The 19,441-nt window shown below is 43.5% G+C and overlaps 1 long non-coding RNA gene across 1 annotated transcript; it reads right to left on the reverse strand.

Annotated features, from left to right (window-relative positions):
* Positions 1-7,218: 7,218 nt before the first annotated feature.
* Positions 7,219-14,801, reverse strand: LOC132334283 (uncharacterized). The gene is made up of 3 exons (XR_009488369.1): positions 14,556-14,801; positions 13,844-13,912; positions 7,219-10,801 (listed from the first exon to the last, which is right to left on the reverse strand). It is a non-coding gene; the product is annotated as an uncharacterized LOC132334283 (long non-coding RNA).
* Between the last annotated feature and the right edge of the window lie 4,640 nt (positions 14,802-19,441).

Here is a 19,441-nt window from a genome sequence, read left to right on the forward strand (position 1 = left end):
GAAATATCTTCCCATATAAATATTGATGAAGCTGTTACACTTGTGAAAATATTTGAGTTATGTTAAATGGATATTTTCCAATGGACTAATTCTAGTGCACTTGCCACACAGAAATATCTTTCAGAGTAAGACAGACCTAAAAGTGAAGTTCTTCTTTTATAAAATCAAGAAGTTCCCAGTGCCTCTGATAACTGTTAATTTGAGAGATGTTTAATTATATTCAGCAAAACAACAAGATTTGTACCAGCCAGCAAAACAGAATACTAGTCAGGTTTTGCAGACGTCTGACAGCAACCTCCAAATTACAGCACACAAAAACCACCTTGTCAAGTTCCCACACTGCAAAACCTCTTCAGCAAAAGATCTTAGATGGCTTCTGCAAAATCTTCTGCATATGGCCAAATACTGGCTCAGCACACACAAGGCCAGGTAAAAACCAGCTAGATTTCCAGCTCCACAAGGGCTGTGCCAGAGAGATTCCAGCTCATGAATCAGAATTAGGTTTCAGAGGCTCGTAGCCGGTGAATCCTGCAGCAGCTCTGCGGATGGCTGCTCGGGAAGCCGGGAGTGCTAATGAACAGAGAGCACAGTTAACACTTCCTGCATTGGAAGTAAATGACAGAGGTGGTTTATCTTATTGTTTCCAATGGGTGCATTTGACAGGAGTTCAGATGGAGCAGAGGAGGAAAAGAAAAAAAAAAAAAAAAAAAAAAGAAAAATGTTAAGTCTGGACTAAAATAATAATGACTGAGAATGACAGCGCTTTCCTTTCAAGTAGCTCCAAAGAAACTGTCATCTTAAACAGGGACACATCTTACCAGGAATGGAGTGACAGCTATATAGGTGGCTGTAGTTATAAATGCTGGCTATAGAGTCACTGGAGTATAAAAAACACATTGAGAGGATGTTTTCATTACACATTTGCTTTTGTCTTCCTTTGTCAGGTTAGTGCTGCATTTGCTCTGTTGTGTAGTAGCAGTGACTTTTATTGATTTGTGTTTTTTATATTGTAAATGCTCCTGGTCAGGGGCTGTCATCATTGCTTGGCATGACTACTTTCTGTATCGTACTTAGCATGAAATATATCAATAAAAATGGGGGAGCCCCCAGAGGATTCAGTTGTGGAGTGCTGAGCATGTCCCTGACACATCTCACCTCAGGATCCACAAAATAAGGACTCACAAAGGAATTCAAAAAGAACATTTTGCTCTGTGTTCCTTTCTGAATGTATCTGCTCTTCTGTGCATATGGACAGGCACTGGCATTTGGGAAAAAAGGAGTCATGATTATATCAGCTTTTCTCTAACCTTCAACTCTAAGAATTATAAGTTTTTTAAAGATAGAGATAGAGATAGATAAAGATGCAGAAATAGAGAGGTTTCTAAAATCCCAGGACCCTGGAGATTAATTTTTAAGAAAGAAGATCTATTAGCACAAGAGTACTACTAACACAATGGAAGCCAGCAATGATCTGTTCGGGGCTTCCCTTATGAATCCTCCTTAGAGAAACTTTTCATCTTTACTATTTCCTCATGACCCAGTTCAGGATTTTCACTGTGATCCTCTGGGGGCCTTTATGCCACTGCTACTTGTCTAATTCGGGTCCTGAGTCAGCAAGATACTTTACATCTCTGCCTGGTAGCCCCACTGGCTGTACTGGGATTACTCTTGTCTTTAAAAGTAATATCTTGCTAAATTGAAATAACATGCCCTACTTAAAATCCCATAAACCAGAAAGTGCTGGGTCCAAACCCCAAAACCATCAGGTGTCTTTAAGCAACTGCAACTATCTAAGATCACTCATGTGATCAGCCAGAACTCAGGAATCTTGTGTCACCAGCTGAATTTGAGAAATGTATATATTTTAGTCTATCACTTTTCACTTTCAGGTCCTTGGGGTACAGAGGATGACAATACTTCTCTGCCAAACAGAAGAAAAGGTCTCAACTGCTTTTAATTTAAGAGATTTCAATCCAGTTATTTGTTAGAGTGATGGAAGGGTAATGGAGCAATCCTGTTTTACCCAGATGAATTTCCCATGACAAATGATATTGGCTCATCATCTGTGGTCCTGATTGAATTCCAGCATTTTCCTTGCTCCAAAGCATGGAGAGGGCTGTAAAGAGCTCTTGTTTTCCTTGGGACATTTGTTTCCAATTTTGCAAACACTGAGAATGTGGTTATTTTTGTAGTGCTGTTATGAAAGCCTGGCATTTTCTTCTTCATGTTGGAGTTAATTATAAATCATCAGAGTTGCACTGCCCACAACAAAGTTCTCAGACCCAGAAACCGAATCACTGCTGATCACTGCTCTCCCACCCCTGCTCTCTCTCTCACTGTCACTTGCTCTTTGAGGAAGGGAGGGGGCGTTATTTTAAGATGTTTTTATTGGCTTCAGAATATAAAGTGTCAGTTCCAAGGTCTTTTTTTCCCAGAGCAAGATAAACTCCTCTGGGCCATATATCATGGGGCTTTCGCATAACTTGACAGGACCTCACATTTAAATGCCTTTGCAATACCATATCTGATGACTTATGGGAGGACTGTAGTTTTTCAGGGGATGTATCATCAAAAGCCCCTTTCAGTAGCTTTGGGCTTAGTCCCAGGTTTGCTTCTTTAACACTTTCAATAGCCACTTTTCTTCCTTAAAAAAAAAAAAAAAAAAGCAAGGAAAAGAAGCACATGAGAGCCCACAAGCACACTCAAACACACACGTGCACAAGTTAAATCATCACAGCCTGACTGTGCACGGTCCTAGGCTGGGACTCTGTGTTTGTTTGGGGCTTGTAATTGCTGTGGTGCTGTTGTTGTTTTAAATTAACAGCTTAGCTCTTTTGTGAGTTTTGCTGTTGATTTAGGTTCAAGCATGTTCTTTAAAGAAGATTAAGCCTGAAAATTCAGGTCAGAGGATCACATCAAGTTCTGCTAAAGGAAATTTGTTAAAGCTCCCCTCCCACTAACCTACTTAGTGTCAGGTCTGATTTGAAAGTAGGGCACTTATAAGTGTAAAGAGTTTAATCAGGTTTCCTTTTTTTTTCATTAGAAAAGATGAAAATCCAGCCTCTCTTTAAAATAAACTGCTCTATTTTAATTTGAATCATGGTAAAGGCATTTGTGTTCATTCGTAAGGATGAATGCATTTGCAGGAGCTGTTTCCTGCAGACTCGTGAAAGGGGATTGTCTCTGGAAACAAAATAATCATATTTAACTTAATTGTGCCCTGTTCAGCAAAGCACTTAAACACAAGTATAAATCTAATCTTACTCAAGACAAAACTTAAACAAGCACTTCAACCTGAAGTGCTTAATTTCCAGTGGAGTCAATGGAGCATTCCAAAATCATGACTCAGGTCCTAGAATCATTAAACTGGCATGACACCAGGGAAAAAAAAGCATCCCTGGATGATATTTTTTTGCCTGTCACTATGCTGGCTAGAAATTTTTTTAAAAATAAAGCGTCTTCCTTCAATCTTAGTGGCACACTTGACTTCAAGATTTTTTTTCCTGAATTAGAGCCACGAAGCATGTTAGTGCATTGCAGTACAATGTCCCCTCAAAGGAAGATCTTTCTGAGGCCTGAGAAATCTATATGTCACCAGAAGATGAATGCAGTGGTATAAAGAGATGTTGGCAAAAGATATCACTGGAGGTGGGGTCAGAGACCAGAACCATTACATGGAGGTTACCATGTAGCACAATCCCCAGTGGTGATTGTGAAAAAAACCCCACAACCTCTGGTTTTTAGAATGTAGAGTGGCTGGGGATAATTTACAAATCCTTCCGCTGCCTCCTTTACAATAAAAGGGAATCAATGTTGAATGCAAATACCAAAACAAAATGCACATCTATAAATGGTGCAATAAGTCCCCTTTCATTTAAACATACAGCTTTGTGTTTGTGAAGAGGAAAGACAAAAAACATATCTATTCTGCAGTTTCAGGTGTACTGGTACTAAAATATGCCTTCTGGTAAATGAGCCTGTCAGCTTGCATGCATTGTATATTAAGGAAATAATACATTCAGTGTTAAATTACTTCCTGGCATAATGTGTGGAATCCTATTTCTGGCCATACAGCTGCCTGCTCATTTACACCAGTGGGCATATTGGCCTTAATTCTACTATTCGGCAGGCTCAGTTATTCCTATTTTAAAAGCTCAAACTCATGACAATAAACCTGTGGTTGTAGTAGTTATGTCTTTTCCTCACTTTTCCATGAGCCTAAGACATTTAATATTCCAGGCGACTCCAATAAACTGTTTGCATCTGGGGTAAATCAGCCTGATTCCAGGGAAGACAAAAAGGCAGCAGCAAATCCCTCTAGCTGAGAATCTGGCCTACAGAGCCTGCAACTTCTCTAGAGAGGCTAATGGGGAAAATGCCTGTCATTTTGCGGCTTCTTTCTCTCCACAAACACATTTAAGACAAGTTTGGTCAATTATCCCCATGTCTCCTATATCCATTTAGTGTAATTCCTATTAAGTGCAGTTCCACCTACAGCACTAATGGGAGAAATACTGATCAACCACAGGTCCCTCTCTGCTATATTTAGCAAAGGCAAACGCTTGTGATTCCAGTGCACTGGCAGGGAAATGAGACTGTTAGAGGCTGCAGCATTTCCATCTGACTTCCCAGGAGGATAGACCAGCATGGGTGAAATCCAGAAACCTGCTTCAGCAGACATACAAATAATAACAGGCCTAAGCGACTGTGGGTTCTGCAGTCATAACATGCTGGAAGCCCAGGCAGCTGAGCTGAACTAGCACTAAACCAGGCACCAAGAAAGCTCAGTTCAACTTCTGCCACCATCCTGTTTCGTGACCCTAAGCAAGCTACTGCATCACTTCGTGGTTTCTACCTTATTTCTCACCATCTTTGTTTTCTCTTTTCAGCAAGAACCAGCCCCAGCCTGGAGTTTGTTTTCAGTGAGTCACACCTTGCTCTTAGTGCTCATTTTAGCTTCCCTCTCAGCTTTGCCTGTCAGGCAGTGGTTTCCAGGTTGTCTGTCAGCTGCCACCGTACACAGTGCCCCAGCAGAGAGGGAAATGGGTGTTGTCTGCCCTCAGGGACACGTTACTGCCCTGTCTGCAGGCTCTGCATGTACACCAGGGAAATGTGGTCTTCTCTCAAAGTGCTCTGAGCATCACCCTTTCTGTAGACACTGGTGCCTGATATTCCTCGTGGTTCTCTGGGCTGAGACACTTTGACATGACTTCTCTGATGCCAGTTGGAGAGCTGTGGTAGCAAACTGAGGGAGAGTTTTTGATTAAGAATCAACACATAATTGAGCTTACTCCTCCTTGGAATGAACTCTGGCATAATCAAAAACACAGCTTGTGATTTGACCTTACATGTTTGAGCACAAGTCTCAGACAAGAATCTGCCTGGAGGCTCTGTGGCAGAAAGAAGTATGATCTGGCTGCACCCCACACACCCCCCACGATTAGAAGCTAACAAGCCACCCCAGTACTCCTGATATCATTAGGTCTTCTAGGTTGTAGGTTCTGCCATAAGTATGAATAAATAAGAATACTGACTCAAACATCAGTCAGTTAAATGTGTGCTCGCAGCTTGGGGTATTTAAAAAGCTTTGCAGAGGTCAGCACTCAGGCACATGTGCACATCCGCCTCCAAAAATGGCTTTTTATTGGGCAGGAAGAGGATGTAACAGATAAGCATGCAAAATCAAGCCAGAAAGCAGGAGGGAAAGAGATAAGGAATCAGACCTCTAGAGGGAATGCACTGAACCTTGTTTTCAAAATTTGTCCCTGTATCTTTAGGCCTGGGCAGACTGTTCACACACAGACATCAGAATCCTGCACACTCATCCTGCTGCAGAGCCCAGAGCACAGAATGGAAATGTGGCAACACAAAATATCGACCTGGGCACATCTTCTGCTTCCTTCCCACTGTGAGCACAGGTAGTATGATTCCCAGGAATCATGGACATGCACAGTCACCCAACCTTAGATATCTATTCTGCTTCATTCTTCACATGTTTAAAATTGGCCAATTGGCTCCAAACTGTTGGAGAGAGGGAGGATGGACAAGCAGAAAGTCTGTACAGGTCCTATTTTTTCAGGAAATTAGTCTCAGATAAGGGCTGGAAAGGGTCTCAAAAGATCATCTACACTGTCTGGATGCCCCAAGGCAGGAGCAGCTCTGCCTGCATCAGTCTTGACAGATGTTTGTCTACCTTGTTTCAGGCATCCAACATTGGCTTGGGAGTGTGCCCAGGAGATGAGAAAACTAACAATCTTTAAACTACCTGGCAAGCTTCTCCATGAGCTTGACACAGCATTTCTCAACACCTGGAAACTTGAGAACATCTGCTTTCCACACAGGCAGAGCAGGGCTCAGTTACATCAAATCCTAGCATCCATATTTTCACCTTATGCGGCTGAGTACCCTGCCATCAGCTCAGGAACACGGGAGCAGGAGTGACTCCACACCCCCTGTAAACACCCCTCAGCTCCTGCCAATGTCGCTGTTCTTTCTTACACCAATTGCCAGTGAACCCCAAAACATTCCAGCAAAGCAGTTCATTGCAGGGTAATGTCCCCTCTCCCCCACACTGCTGGAGTGGCTTTGCTCAAATGCATCTACTGGTGCCATTTTATCCCCATACTCTGGCCCCAAACCAGTGCAACACACCTCAATTCCTGTAATGGCCACCAAAGATTCTCTTAGATCAAAGATGCTGCACCTTTCTGTTGCCAGAACAGTAGGAGATAGGAGTTACAGCCAGAGGAAAGGGGGTTTGGCTGGGCTGTCCCTGGGCTGATGCTGGGGTTTCAGCACACCCAAGACAGACCACACATGAGGAAGCTCTGAGCTGTCAGATGGAAGTGGCATCAGGATTACAGTAATGTGAGAAGAAGCTTGAAATCCTTCTTTTCTAGATTACTGCTTGTCTTTTATATTTTCTATTCTTTTGAACCCTGAAATACAGCTCAGTTCATTTCAGTGCTTGACAATTAAAAAGAGAGGAGTTCAGCCAGGACAGAGTAGTGACCTCTTTTTTTCATGGACTGCTGTGAGACTGCAGGTCCAAATCCAGTCACATGCTGGGTTAGTTAGGAATCCATTTCAATCCCAAAGTCCTCATTATACACATGGGTCACTGTGTTGTCAAAAAGTGACCTGCATAACATGAGTAGCTCAGTACATGTCAGAAATATTTCTGACTTTATTAAACAATCTCTGTGCTCAGAAAAGAGGTTTTCACTCATCAATCACCGTTTTATTCACGCACGATAACAGCCTCATTAAATCATATGAGAGTTGCAGGAGATTTTATATGCTAATTTAATACCAATGTAACCAATTACACAAACTTCACATAATATCTTTAAATAATCAAGTGGGTACTCAATTAGCATGCAGTGACCATTTATTAAAATCTCAATTAATTCCTTGTTTAAGACTTGTGCAGTGATCAAATTGTGCAAATTCTAAATAAACCCACCAGGAGAAGCCCTGGCCCTGAGACAGAGGCACTGCCCAGCACATTAACAGCAGAGATGCCTCTGTTCTGCAGGAGCTCTCTGACACTGCCTCGGCCCTGAATTTGATGAAGAATCAAGTAGCAGATGGAAAGAGTACAAAAGCTTTGGCTCTGATTCTACTTCACCTGTCTCAGATCAGACTTTTAAGATACAGACATGCAATCAGAAGCAGTTTAATAAGTTGCCAACAATCAGCACAGCCCAGTAACCAACTCTGTTGGCATTAGAGGTGAAGTAAGGTGTGCCCCACAAGCAGAGTCAGCTGATGGGCAATAACTTTCCCCAGGGTTAGTCAGTCACTTGGCCTGGCACCCTGAAGCACATCTCTGAGGAGTACTCCAACCTTGGGGTGGAAATTCCTGGGGCCATTTAAGGCATTTCTGCCCCTTTCTCTATGCCCCTGTTTGAAGAATGCAAAAGAATGAGGTTTGGCCTTTGTAAAGATCTGACTTGCATGTGGGAAGGCATGAACCTTAGACCCAGACCCTTGCAGGGCTGTCTGGCCATGGGAAACTCAATTTGTCTGTGCTGGTGATCAAGCACCACAAAGGCAGAGTCTCTAAATCTTATAAATAAAGATTCCTGTTGTACCTCAGCAGCAGCTGGCCATCTTTGTCATCACTGTCACCGTAACGCTTTCAGCTCCTACACAAAGTGCATCACAAATATTCCACAACTTTCCAAGAGCAAAAAAACACATTTGGCCTCTTGGTTGCAGTGAGGTTTTTATGCATTTCCTTATGAAAGACAATTATGTGCATCACTTCCAGCTGAGCAGTTGAAAAATCTGGTTTATATAGACAAAATGTTTCCATGCACTGAGAGCTCCTTTCTCACCTGTGAAAACAGAGCAAGGGTCCTGTATGCAAACAGTGGTACTTACAAGTGGCACAGCTGTGTTCTGAGAAGCCAGGTGGAAAATTTAGCCCATAGCAATATTGCATCTTTCACAGGGTTTATTATGAGCTCTCTGACAGTTTTACCCTATGGCCTCTTGGGATTGTGTCACAGTTGGTTTTCATTTAATGGTGTTAATCAAGAAGTAACTGTGAAACTGATGTTTGTCACTGCTGCAGCAAAAAGACCTTCCACCTGACAGCAAAATCAAGTTCAGATTTGGAGGAAAAGGTAAAAACTACTACCCAAAGTGCGTTCTCCTTGTTCATGCAGCGACCTCCTCCTTCCTTCCGCAACAAAATCCTTTGGCAAGTGTTACGTGCAATAAAAGAAACGATCCTTCAGACGAATGGTTGCTCCATCGAGCCTCGCAGGGAAGCGAACCCTGATCTTTCCAGCTCGGCTTGAGGTGCTTTAGAGGGATTGTTCCACTAGATGTCAGGGCCGAGCACGGAGCGACACCAGAGTTCTGTCAGCTCTCCGTTCCGCTGGTTCCTTACCCCGCTGGATCTTTGCCCCGCACGGCTCAGGCAGCGCTGCGGGACTCGAGGTTCACTCGGACAGCCAATTGTTCTGTCTGCTGCTGCAGAAAGGAGCAGGGAACAGGAGGGGGTCCTTCCCAGCTGGAGTTCTGCCTTCCTTAATCCACATAGGAGATCTGCGTGCGTGAATGGCTTAGGGAGGAGATCAGAGTTAAAAGTGACTCTGGAATGTGCTGATGTGTTATTCCATGGTGTGCAACCTGTGGACGTTTCCAAGAGTCGCAGGGAGGTTGCTGGGGGTGCAGCTCTGCAGCAGCTTAAAGCAGATCTAATAAAGGAGGGAAGAAATGCTCCTGGGAAAAGCATACTTGGAATGGTGGAGTCTAAGGAGGGTTCATCTTACTCATTCTGCCACACAGAGCAGTCTGTGACCTCTCACACATGGGAAGATGCATGGTGTATATCAGCTCTCCAGATCTGGATGGACAGAACTCTCAGCTGTGGTGCACAAAAGTGCCTCTGACAGGGATTCCAGGGTGCATAAACTTCACTGCTCTCTCTTGACCCTGAGCTGCCACTCACATCCTCATCCTCCTACCATGACCACCAAGGTGTGAGGCTGAGAACCTTCACGGCTGCGAGGCCCTGCTGCACAGGGAGAACATCATGGGGGGTTCAGTCACGGGAGTCCAGAGCTCCAGGCATGAGATTTTGGGGGATCTACATTGGAGAGTGGCTCAGGGACTCGCAGAGATATTGGGAGCCAGCCTCTGAGACAGGCTGGCTGCATGGCAGACACTGAGCACTGAAACTCCAAGGCGCAGGACAGGATATTTAGGATTCACACACCTTTTAGTAGAGCTGCCTGCAGCCGTGTCATGGTGCTTTTAACATCTTGTTACCCTTTTACAACTTGCCCTGGCTAGAATGGGAGTTACTGGACTCCCATCTGGAATGAGCCAAGAGCCCACACAAGGGTGTGAAGTTTATTTCTCCTGCTCACTGGAGTTAACGAGGGCCCCCAGTATCATCAGAGATCCTTGCACACAATGTCTGGGTCATGCCTGGGGGTAGGTGTGTCTGCTTAAATACATGAGCTTCCCTTAAAAGAAAGGCAGAGCCACCCTGACTGGTTCAGCTCGTTTTTCTCTGGATTTCTGACAAATGCTTTGTATTCAAAAGGTCAGGCTAGCAATGGCACCTCACGCCCCCGAGCAGAGAATCATTCCTCACTGCTTCACTCTGCTCACGGCTGGCTGCTCAAGCTTGCTCCATCTCCCTGCATCTGACATCCAAACTCCTCTCAATGCAGGGGAGATTCAGCCAAGTCCTGCCATCAGCTGTCAGCTCAAGTAGAGGGGAACAGCACAGTGACATCAAAAATGTGTTGATGGGTATTAGCCCATCACCCAAGTCCTGCCTGCAACTCCCATGCAAACGAGTGAGTTTTTCTCTTCCAGCAAGAGCCTTAATTCTTTTGCTGCAATAATCTCACAGTCCTGGGTTTGGAGGGGAAACAGGGAGGCTGTACTGTTTTTCTCTACAAATCCTGCAGTAAATTGCTGCAGGTCTTGCAAAAGATACTTGTCATCTTTTGCATATTCTTGTAAGACAAGAAGCAAGCAGAGAGACAGTGTTCAGAAGGTGGGTATAGTCCTAAAAAGGGACAACTCCCTCCCCTCCAGCAGTCTCCTCTCATGGGCTGAATTTCATGTCAGGAAGCACCCACCATGATTTAACTCTTTTCATTTTCAAGGAGAACTCATTTCCCTCAGAGACCAGTTTTGATGACTCTTCCATTAGCAGGTGTGAAAGTGCCTCTAGCAACCCTCTTCTCTGTGTACTGGCAACCCTGGGGAGTCTGTGGGGACTCTGCAGAAGGAAATGCATTGTCAGCTGCCAGAGCAGGGAGCAGACCTGTCCCAGACAAGAGAGCGGTTTAAACAACAACAACAACAACAACAACAACAACAACAACAACAACAACAACAACAACAACAAAACACCAAAACAAAACAAAAAAAAAAAACCCAAAACGAGTGTGTTTGCAAATATACTGGGAAACCAAAACAGGAATGTCCTAGCCCAAGTGACTACATCAGACGTGCTTCTCTTGCTGACAGTCTCATAGCCTCTTTGTCAAGGTCTATCATAATACTCAACTCCTGTGCACATTTCATTTTGATCTTGGCACAGGAAAAGGCACTCTTTGCACTCTCTCCTGCATGACCCAGTTCAGGTCATGAAGGTGGCAGAAAAATTAACATTACAAACAGAAAAAAGTCATTAACTTGTGAACTCTGATCCAACAGAGCGTGGTGAGCGTGGAGGGAATGCACAGCCAGAAGCTGTGCCAGTCCCAGCACAGACTACCTTAAGCTGTTGTGAAACCATGCTGCAAGTGATCCTTACTTTTCCAAAAGACCTGTCTCCAAAGACAGACAAGAGGGCAAGACCAGTGGTCTGGGCATTGTGCTGGTTTAGGTCAGCTGAGGGTAACTGTGGAACTGCTCTCTGAATACAGCTGCTCTTCTGTGGTATATTGAGAATCTCATAAAGGCCAGAGTTGGGTGGCTGAAGAGCCAAACACACAAACCAGCTGTCCTGGGAGCTGGGAAATGCCCTGTGTCCAAGCAGAGCTTTAAGCACATGGAAGGCTTTCTCTATAAAACCAAGTTATTACAGCCCAAGTAATGAAGGAGGTTAACCCAGCCTTCAACAAAGAGGAACAAAGCTGCTCACCCTTTCCCCAGAGGATTAGAGCTGATTGCTTAACAGGAATCCAACTTAGGCAGTTTATTTTTCAAAATAGTTGGCATCTGGTTTTATTACACAACAGAGTTTGAGACACAGACTTGTTGAAAGAGGGAACCTTGCACCAAGCTGTTCACATGAAACCTTCAGCATCTTTCAGCATTGGCAATATTTAACACAAAACATCTCATGCCCTTTAAAAATATTTTTAAGCATTTTTTGGTAAAACAAAAAGTATCTCTTCCTGTCTCCGCAACAATACTTTATTCTCTGGGTGTTGGGGAACCAAAATAAGAATAAAAAGTCTTCATAAGCATTCTGGTTAAAAAAATTGAAGAATATTTGCGGAGGTGTAAAAGAAATAAAAAGAATCTTTTCAAAGTCCTTTAAGTGAAGGTTTTCAAATGCTAGATTTTTTCACAAGAATACTTTTGTGAGGTGATATGAGATATAAGAAAGACTTTCAGAATTTGGAATCAGGTTCTACTCTCACCTATACCAGCATAAATAAGGAATAATAGCTATGTATAAAAAACACCTGGCTATCATCTTTTCATTAAATATACATATTTTGTCTGACAATAAAACAAAACAGTGTAAATATCACTCTTGTTGCAAATTAATCTTATTTGATATTGTAATTAAGATGTGATTTTTTTCCTGCAGATTATTATTTTCCATTTCTCTGAAGGATTTTAATCAGACTGAGATCTTATTTATAGTTTCTAATAACTTATGCTAAAATTTAATCCATCTGACTACCAAAGACTAGTGTAAGGACAATATTATTACAGTGCATAGGAAATTAATCTGGAATTATTAGATCCTTCAGATAAGTTACCACATGGCATTTTACAATGACCCTAATTTCTCTTTTATTTTTATAATCTTAATTTTTTTATCATTTCCATTGAGTTAAATGGGCTATCAAAATGTTGGGTTGTGAAATTACTCAAACTTATCACAGAAAACCTCTAGAAACTGAAAGTTTACTAATCCTTTAACCTTGTCTTATCACAGAAAATCTACCACTGCCAACATCTGGGGCCACTTCAATTCTCATTAGTGACATACCTGTGAAATGAGAGATGCCAAAGGCACTCCAACAAACCCACTCTTTGAATTGCTATTTCTACCACTCATTTCAGCCTCTGTCATAAATGTGTGATCAGACCATCCCATTGCTTTGACTGGCACGGGCTGGATGTGCTGGCTATAGGTTGTGGGCATCCAATAGGCTGAGCATAGATGCATAAAATCCCTTCTTTTTGTAAAAAGTAGTATTGCAAGCCTCATCTGAGCTCCTTAAGAATAGCCTCAGCAGGTTTTACTAAAACCTACCTCTGAAGCTTTTACAAATGTTAACGTCATAGAGTCTTGAAAATAATAATTATTGACATTCTTCATCACTAGAAGTAATTAAACAACAAAGCTCAGCAGGCCTCCCTATAAAGCTTTATGTATTTAAAGGTTTATTATATTTTCATGCTGCCAGTCTATCCCTTTCCCTCCATACTTCAGTCACTTTTATGTTTGTAGTCCCCATGTAAGACTTGTTTTCTTTTTACAGTGTCTCTCCTTTAACAAGCTGGAGAGTCAGCAGGAACAAGCTGTAAATGAGACACGACATCGCAGTGTGGCCATCCTAGGAGCATATATTCAATAAATATGCAAATCAATTCATGTACATCTCTCCTCAGGTGGGAAAAGGTATTGGAATATGGTCAAGATTCACTTTAAATTATCCTCTCAGTTGAAAACAATAACATTCTAAGGAACCAAAGAAAAGGGGAAGAAAAGAACTAAAATTTAGGGGCTTTTTTTAAAAAAGGAGAATTTCTTATGCATAAGAACCTCACCTTCAAAATCCAACTGATGGGCTGATTCAGTGTGAATTATATACATGAGCAGCATAATGAACATCTCACATGTCCCTGTTAGAAAACCCCTTGTAAAGCCAGAGCAGCCACAGTGACCTCAGCACTGCCCAGCGAGGCTGAAATCAGTCCCTCACCCAGTGGAACTGCAGGGGAGCAAATACAGAGAACTTCTGCTGATGGCCATTACTCCAATAATGGGTCAGATTTTGATATCTTCTTGTTGGTTACAGCTATAAATGAAAGACAGATTTGTGCCCCAAAATTTAATGGATGCCTCAGATGAACTCAGTAGAACACAAGTGATATTTGGAAGCAGAATACTCACTAATGCTGCTACAGTCATGGGGCCAATCCTGCTTTCAGCTACACCACCGTAAATCCAGAGAAAGCTTCACTGGAATAAATGAAATAGTTCACATTTTATTAGGATAAACGAGACAACTTCTGACAAATCATTCACCAAGCTGCCACTCAGACGATTTATTCTCCTTGATATTTAAATAAACACATAATAAATGTGCACCATCAATGCACATGGGAACTGAGTACCATGTGGCAGCCAACTGACTTGGTTTCCTCCTTGCCATACAGAGAGACAAGGAAGCCACTGGTGGGAACCAGGCTGCAAGGAGACATGCCAGGTCATTGTGCCTCTGCTCCTAATCTGCTGTATAATTTTGGAAGCAGTTTTTCCCTGCCCCATGCCCCCATCTCCCTTTTTATCATGCCAAGGTAGACTGACAATTATTTGGCATAATAACATTATGATCTCGGTTTTGACTCTGACCCACCAAACTTTAACCTAAGAAGAACCTAAGAAATCAGGTCCTATTTTATAAGAGAGAGAGAGGCTTTTTTTCCCTGAAAATCTCTCAGCTGTGACACACAGTTTGGAGCACATAATTCGCAGCAATTAACACCACAGATACACCAAGTCTCTAAGCCAGCATAAACCAACATTGCTGCTGAAGGAAATGGCCCTTCCTTCCCCACACCCGCAGCCCACATTCCTCCTCACTCCCTCTGCTGCTTCCTACCTTGTGCCAGCACAAGTGTTCTTGTGGCCCCGCAACGAACCAGATCAGGGAACTCATCAAGGTCAAAACTAACCTGGGGAAAAGGAAATTGTTTCGTTTTTAGCTGGCAGAGTTCCCTGTCCTGGTTCACTTCACAATCATGTGTGTGCTGGTGCCAGCATGGGGAAAGGAGCAGTACTGGGCCAGGAAGGAGAAGGCAGAGGAAAGGGAATAGTGGACTGCCCTCTGAAAGAAGTTGCTGCAGAGCTGGCTTATGCCAGCTTAAAGTGTTTGTAGAAAAGCAGCACATATTCAAAATCTCTCTCTTCACGGAATATTTGTCTTCAGAGGATTAATGCTTCCCAGGATATTCCAGCCTTGGACATCTGTGGAGCATTGCTTCTCCCTCTCTCTCCCCAGCCCAATATACTGGCATGGAATTAAAGCCTTGAGAAACTTGAAAGCGACAGGCCTGGGGATTTTGTGACAAATGCAAAAATGCTCATATTTGTCAAGCCATTAGCAAAGGGGCACAGCTGTTGTGAGAGCCTTGCCCCCGTGCCAAGTACTCTGGAGCCTGCTGAAGGCTGAGAGCCTGAATTCAACTCACTCTGGCAACTCCCACCAAGATCCCTTCTGTGGATCTGTGGCAGGTTCCCAGACAAGCACAGCGCACTCCAGGATGTCCAGAGGAAGGTTACTGCACATTACCTGAGCCATAGGCAGTCCCTAAAATGCAGCTCTTGGCTACAGCACTTCCAAGGACAGCCAGACTCCAGTGCTGTAGCTGCTTTTGCCCACGACAGAGCCCAAGTCTTGCCAGGCATGAGCCATCTCCTGTAGCTCGGATCAGGAGCTCTGTGCTGTGTGAGAGGGCCCATGGTGATGGAAAGCCTAACACAGAAACAGTGGAGCAGCTCTGGACAGCAACAGCCCAGACCATGCCCAGCCTCAGTGGTGGCCCTGGAACTGGAGGCAGGAGCTGCAATTTCAAATCTTGAAGAAGACACAATGAAGTCACAGCCTTCACTCCACAGGGCTGGGAATGAGGGAAGAAGGGAGGACAGAGCAATTTTGAAGGTGTGGAGTAAGAAAAGAGGAGGCAGGAGTTGCTAAATCCCAGGGTGAAGAGCAGATGACAGCAGGTATTTCTGCAGCAGCACTGTTTCAGGGTACCATTTAGGTTGGTAGCTTCTTTCACTAACCACACTGACCCTAAAAATGGGTAAAGCACAAAATAAACATCTCGGCTCCAGGTCTGATGGTCTAGGTTGAGTCTGCTACAGAGAAGGGCATTAGTCAGACTTCCTGGGATTTCATGGAGATGATTGGTGCTCCACTCACAGCACAGAGCTCCAGACAGACACTGTTAATAGCTAAGCCCAAAGCATTTCATTTTGACTAATCGTCCAAAGTTCAGCGCTGATCCCAAAGTCCTTGGTCAGCAAAGCTGGCTAGAAATGTCATGCGGTTTGGGCTCCACCAGATTCACAGAAATCTTTGGGCTGGAAATGCCATGAGGATTAGGCAAAAGTGAAATCTTTCTCTTAGGTTATTTAGATACTATTTGTCCCTGCTCAGCAGAGCAAATATGTTTGTTTTCCATTTTTGCCCATCAGTTTAAAGCTTTTTTTGTTACTGCTGCCAATTTTGGGGTAGTTTAAAGCCTGACAAATCCTTCCTCTCTTCTGTACCATGTTATGTTTGTTGGGAGAACTGATTAATCCCTTTCCACCCTCATTCTTTAAGAGCAACCTTCGCTGTGTGTTTAGGAGGAATGACTCCAAGGCTACGACAACCGAGACTGAACAACAGTTGAAAATAGAGCTGCCTACTAAAAAAAATCAGTTCTCATTCTGGCTGATTTCCATGTCACTCTCTGACCTTTGGTCAGACTCTGCCACTTTCCTCAAAAAATACAAATTTTTCCTATCTCTAGGGTTTGTGCTTCCATTGTACTCTGCTGGGTGGAAGGAGCACTAAACATTTGGTGTGCCAAGACTGAGAGACACTTCCACCAGTTCTGTTCTGTGACACAGCCAGAAGAGTGAGGAAGGTTTGTTATGACTTGAGCCAGGGAGAGATTTCCTCTTCTCTCTGTAGCTATGCCACTGTGAGTCCAGCTATGTGACAATGACCTGCCTACCAGGCTACAGCACCATCCATCCATCCATCCATCCATCCATCCATCCATCCATCCATCCATCCATCCATCCATCCATCCACCTGGTACTGCCTGAATTCAGGATCACCGGGCAGTAACCCCTGCCAAGGGAGATGATGATAATCTCCTGGGAACAGCAACATCTTCTACCAGTGCAGCTGCATTTGTTCACAGCTGTGTAAATTTTGACCAGCTAAATCCAGCTAGTCAAAAATAGACTTCCAGATGAATCCCAGGCCCCTTGAGCTTGACTTGAGTGAAGTCCCCTCTATGTTACACAGCCCTTCAGCTGCTGGGAAGAGCTCCAGCAGTTAAAAACTACTGAGCATCAGGCCTTGTAAAGCTTCTCGGTGCTCCCTTCTTCAAACAGAACTAAATTTCTTCTCAGATCAGTCTGAATAAAAAGCATTAAAATCATTGCAGTGCTTTAAGACAGAAAACATGATCAAGAAATAGTGAGTAAAATTGATAATTACAGAAGGCCACACAGAGATCAAAGACAAAGCAGAACTCTCAGTGTTATCAAACTCCCCCTCAACCTCTCCAGCAGTGGATTTAAGACCTGTGGACAAGGTAAGCAAGTTTATAAAATAATTATTGTGTCAATGGAACTTCTGATTTGTCCTCAAATATAACAACAAATGTTTCAGTTGTTGGTTCAAACTGCAATGCCAAGAAGAGAGATGTTTCATGCCATCCTACTCTCTTCACATGCATGCCCACATTCTCACAAAGACACAGATCCTTCCCTGAGACTGGGTCAGCAAATATGCACTTTTTCAAGGATATTCTCCAAAAAAAAGATGAAGAAAAACTCAGAACTGAGAAAACACAGGGAAATAAAACTGTACACACAGGTTTCCCCAACTGTTAGCTAATTTTCTCTCACCAAATAAAGGAGGAAGTAGATTTAAAAATAATAAAATAATTTAGGAAATATCCCAAGGGTAGCATTTAAGAGATATATTTAGAGGGAGGTTTATAAACCTCTTGTGAGGCAGGAGAATGGATTCTCTAGCTTGCCACTCAAGACAGTCAAAAGTCAGGCAGAGTGAAAATCATTGCTGTGATCATTATCAGGAGGGGAAGAGATGAGATGGAACTACAACTTCTATCTCCTCTGTGATGTGCCTACACCTCAGTCTTGATGGAGCCACAGGATGATGTCTGTTCTTGTCAAGGGATGCTGAATCAGGCTAACACTGAAAACAGAACATGCAAAGACTGGAATGAGCATGAACCACTCCAAGTAAAACTCATCTGGAGCACACACAGGGACCGCTGAAATTTTAGAGACTTTTGCTGGAAAATGTCCACTGGAGGAGCAGGGGGCATTTAGTGAGAACTGGCTTTTTCATGACAATATTCACCCATTATTATGCCAAGGATGATTTCCTTTTATACAGAAAATCAAAAAGGATCTAAGAAAAATGTTAATGAAACAAAAATCTGTAATTGAAATATTTTCCGCTGGAAATAAAGAACTGAGCCATTTGCCTGCTGGCTGTCAGTGTGCTCACTCATCCCACAGGAAACAACTCTCCACATCCCACCTGATGCCTCTTCCCTTTTGTGCAGATTGGCCTCCCAGAGCTGTAGAGCAGTTCAACCCCCTGCCTGAGATCACAGGCAGAACAACCCAGTCTTTCCAGTCTGCCCCAGCTCCCCAGGTATTTTGGCACAAGTTCACTGACAGAGGCCTTTTCACTCACAGAGGGTCCGAACTGGAAAAACTTGAGATATTTGAGGTCAGAACCAAACATGTCAGCAAAGCTGAGCTGAAAGGAATCTTGCACAATGTCTGTGTAGTTTGTGCCAGGAAGCAGTTAGTCCTAATGTGCCTCCAGTTCATTAGCATCAAATCGACTTACCAGAAAAAAAAAAAAAAGAAAAAAAAAAAAAAAGGAAGAAAAATTAAGCTGACTATCCTCATTCCTGATCAATTGGCTTCTCAACACAGAAATCCCTTCTCCTCCCTGTAATGGTGTATCCCCCTTGCACCTCAATGCCAGTGCCTTGGGCAGAGGGTGTCTCTTTCACATGGGGGATTACACAGCCTAAGTGCCCTGAGCTATGGAATCCCAGTGTTCTGCTGGGCTGCACAGCTCCTTGAACATTCATCCCAGTGCTCTCTCAAGTGCAGCTGGTGTATTTCTCAAGAGCCAGTCTGGGCTGATCCCATTCTCTGGAAAAGGACACACATTGTTGCTCAGCAATGGGTGTGCTGGGAAGAAATTCTAGCTGTGGCAAGATTTCAGCAGGCTGTTGCTGTCTGCAGTTCAACTGAATTCAGCTGGCTACAGCCAAGGCTTGTGTGGGTTCTTGGTGCCAGTTCACTCCCAGATCCCAGTGCTGACTGCACCTGGGCACTGACCCATTTTCACAGGACAATCTTCCCTTGTCCTGATCTCTGTCAGTGGGCATTACAGACACATTCAGTGTGTGACCTTTTCTGTCTGATTCAAAAAACCAAACTGAACTTCAAGTGAGACCATCCTGAGAAAACTGACTGCTCGGCTGTGTGCATGTGCAGATGTTCCAGAATAGTAAGAAGTCTTGCTAGGAGAAAATCAAGAATCAAGAATTTTTGCTAAGAATCACAGAATCCTTAAGGTTAGAAAAGACCTCCAAGATCATTGAGTCCAACCTGTGACCAATCCCCACCTTGTTAACCAGACCAGGGCCCCAGGTGCAGGCATTCCTTCAACTCTTCTAGGGACGGTGGCTCTGCTACTTTTCTGGA

This window comes from Haemorhous mexicanus, chromosome 15 (assembly GCF_027477595.1).
Source record: "Haemorhous mexicanus isolate bHaeMex1 chromosome 15, bHaeMex1.pri, whole genome shotgun sequence".
Taxonomy (NCBI): domain Eukaryota; kingdom Metazoa; phylum Chordata; class Aves; order Passeriformes; family Fringillidae; genus Haemorhous; species Haemorhous mexicanus.